Source organism: Nematolebias whitei, chromosome 3, assembly GCF_014905685.2.
Source record: "Nematolebias whitei isolate Nwh7 chromosome 3, NemWhi1, whole genome shotgun sequence".
NCBI classification, from domain to species: Eukaryota; Metazoa; Chordata; class Actinopteri; order Cyprinodontiformes; family Rivulidae; genus Nematolebias; species Nematolebias whitei.
This window is the reverse complement of record NC_056500.1, coordinates 34,781,663-34,785,390: the sequence shown is the minus strand read 5'-3', so window position 1 is coordinate 34,785,390 and position 3,728 is coordinate 34,781,663. Positions and strand designations below refer to the sequence as shown.

Genomic DNA, 3,728 nt, shown 5'->3' with positions numbered 1-3,728 from the left:
GGGGGGGGGGGGTCATTGTTAGATGTTATACCAGACTGTTGTCTCTGCTGTTTAACTTGCTTTCTGTTTGTTGTCGTCTACAATGAGTTTGATGAAAGTCTAGAAACTGACAGTTCTCTTTGTCTGGACTTGTTGTTGTCGTCGTCAACATCAGTTGTTGTGCAGTTGTTGGATATTCCACAAAACATTTTTATCTTTTATCAAACTTCTTCTGTCAGAGACAAGTTATCGGATAAATTATTCTACATTTTAAACTTTGTCACTAACAGCTTGTGGAAGAGAAGTCTCCCTCTCTCCTTCCTTCTTTCCTCTTGCCTTCCTTTGCTCCTTGTGATAACAGTGGCCTCCGTCCAACCCCCCCCCCCCCCCCAAAAAAAAAAGAAGCTTCCTGCATCATTCCTGAAACAATCCAAACTAAAAATAGTTGAAGTGGACAGAGGAGGACGAACGTTCACCTGCAGCTTCTTCTCTGACCTCAACGTGACGTCCTGGAGAAACTTGACACAATCTGAGCGATGGAGGTGGACGCAGCCGCAAAGTTTGTTTTTATCACTACGAAGTAAATACAGGGACAATATTAACAAGCTCAGATATTTTACATAGTTTACATGTACACAGGAGTTACTTTATTATCACAATAAGTTAGGTTTATTTATTTTATTTTTTTATTTTTAGAAACGAAGGAGTAACAACACGTTTCACACAAAGATCTCAAAATTATCACCAAAGGTCTTTTTTTTTTCAGGTGACGTGTTCAGAAACTAGAAAAAAAAAAAAAAAGTTCTGTCAAAGAAACTGAGATTTAAACATCAGTCTTTGTACACCACCATCGATCCACATCAACTCTGCTATATGATTTAATAATATTTATATTACCGTGATGATGACGTAATTGATGCTCCCAGTTCTACTGAGAGGATCATGGGGTAGAGGTAGGGCAGCCGACCTGGGACCCCAAAGCTCCAGGTTCAATCCCCAGCCATAAATGAGTCCTCGAGGCTCAATGGGATTTACCTGTATAAATAAAGGTTGATTGATTCCCACATGTCATGGTGTCTCTGAGCAAGACATCTGATCCCTGCCCACTGCACCACCTGGGTGTATCCCAGGTGTGATGGGTTAAACGCAGAGAATTGATGTCACTATTATAGAATCATAGAATGATGACGACACAAAGCACTTTACTTATTATCATCGTTGGTCCCGCTGCTGGAACAGATCGTCTGAAAGTTGTCGGTTCAAAACTGGAGGGAGGGTGATGGAGGAAACAGGAGAGGCGATGGTTTGCTCCTGAACGTGTAACGCAGGAAACGATGGACTCCCCCAGAGTTGGTGTTAGGACAAGTCTTGGGATATTCAGAGCCTTCAGTCCTTCAGACCACATCAGAGCCACCTGCAGAGGCAGACCAGTCCAAAAACACTCTTTTCTATGGGAGGAGGCCAAGTCCCAGTATTAGGGGGAACGCCTTGTTTTTTTATTATGGGGGAGGGGGGCTGGGTGTAGGGTGGGGGTTTGTGACGGTTGGCTCAGGTTACCTTTTGGATGATGATGCCGGGTGCAGCTGAAAGAGGCCCTTTTTTGAAAGTCCTCCACTCCCCCCTCCTGCTGCAGGACCCCCTGCTCCTTCCTACCGGCTTCCCCTGGCTGCGGCCCAACGGCCTCATGTGGCCCGACGGGGGCGGCCCCCGCCCCGGTCCTCAGAAGACACTTGTTTTCCAGAGGGGTAGGGTGTGTTGGTGTTGGCAGGGTGGAGCAGAGGGTTGAAGGGGTTCAGTCCAGTCCACCTCTGCACCTGCACAAACACGTTCCTCTTGCACGTCATCACAAGATCTCCATTTGCAGAACAAGTTCAGTCTCTTCGTCTGACAGTTGTTTCTGATCGTGCTTTTGACAGAGACCGGGCGGTCGAACCCCAGGTGAACGTTGCAGGTGACCCCCACCCCACCCCTTTGGTGAGAGCAGTCCAGCAGCTGTGGTCTCGTGTGCAGCTGCATGGGTTTCTTGTGGCTGCAGCCATGCTCAGAGGAGATCTAGTTTGTTTATCGTTCAGCCAGAGTTAGCCAAAGGAACGGGGGGGGGGGGGGGGGGGACAAAGAAATGGTCCTGCTTCACTGATGGACGATTGAAAAGCCTTTATGTGCTAATCTGAATGGACTGAGAAGGGGAGGGGGGGATTGTGTTGTTGTGAATTGGAGCAGTCTTTAATATACAGGATGTAGAGAAAGTCACTTCACGTGCACACAGTCACTTCACGTGCACGCAGAGATCCACTCTGCCTCGTTCTCACGTCCTCCTGAACAAACATCCTTAAGGGTCCAGATCTGTTGGCCTGCAGGGGTTTCTGGGGTCACGGTCTGCATCGTGAAACCCTGCGGTGCAGCCAACACATCATCATCATCATCATCAAACGACAGGAAGTTGGTCTGCTGAGACCTCCTCATGCGAACTGCTCCTCACCTGGAGACCGGAGGAGGTCGATGAGAGATGATCACATTTTTATTCGTGGATGTGTTTCAGTCTGGAGTGGTTTGTCCGGCTGCGAGACTGGATCAGTAATACGAGTCACCTTGCATCGATCTGTTCAGAGACTGATAAAAGGTTTGTTTATTTTTAGTTTTCATTAAAAACAGCTTGTTTATCAGCTCAAACAGCTGCAGCTGTAACCTCAGTCTGCTCCGTCTTTTCTTGGGACGAAGGTGGAAACGTTTGAAAATGTTTCTTAATATAATCAATTTTCAGATCGTTTTATTTTGAAGCCTTGAGCTGTTTTATAAGTCGACCAGTTAAGATCTTCAGTGGCCGATTCTTAGAAACCATGACAGCTGATGCTCTGTCCGTCCCTTTCCTTTACCTGCAGAGTCACAGGACGCTGGTCTCTGTCCAGCAGTCATCAGGGGACACCCTGGACAGGTTGAAGTCCATCACAGGACACACAGAGACAAAACGGTTTACGCTCACCTAGTCACTGTCTAGATTTAATAATGATAAACCTAACATGCATGATTATGGTCTTATTAGATAAAGCCCACACGTGCACCAGGAAAACAAGCCGGGTGGTAGGCCTGCAACTTTCCTGTGAGGCGACGGCACTAACCACTGTTCCACCGTAGGAACACATTCTACATAATGATACTAAAACAGTAGAAAGGTTTTAAACAGTCACAGAGCCTGCTGCTCATGTGTGCAACTCTTCACGAGCTACTCAGGCCACTAGTGATGACATCATCATGGCAATAACTTGTCGTTGGACCCCGAGTTGTAAACATGTTTAAATAACTAATATAATGTGAGGCCGCTTTCCTTGAGGGTCTGCTGGTGTTGTAATGAAAAATGCTCCCCTGCTCTAAGAGTCACGTGCATGGACCCGAGCGTTAACACCGTGCTGCCCACAGACATGCCTGGCTTTAATTTAACCCAACGCACTCGGGTGTAGAGTCCAGCTCTGCCTCTAGTGGTGATGATGTAATGTAGTAACTTCAACCAGACCGGCGTGTTTAAATCATCCAGCGTGTTTCAATCATCCAACGTGTTTCAATCATCCAACGTGTTTAAATCATCCGTGTTTAAATCATCCATCGTGTTTCAATCATCCAACGTGTTTAAATCATCCAACGTGTTTAAATCATCCGTGTTTAAATCATCCGTGTGTAAATCATCCAACGTGTTTAAATCATCCAACTTGTTTAAATCATCCAACGTGTTTCAATCATCCAACGTGTTTCAATCA

The 3,728-nt window shown here is 46.2% G+C and overlaps 1 protein-coding gene across 1 annotated transcript in view; it reads left to right on the top strand.

Annotated features, from left to right (window-relative positions):
* Window positions 1–3,728, top strand: part of mxd4 (MAX dimerization protein 4) — a gene marked incomplete in the record, with an annotated part of 27,665 nt that overhangs the window by 19,686 nt on the left and 4,251 nt on the right.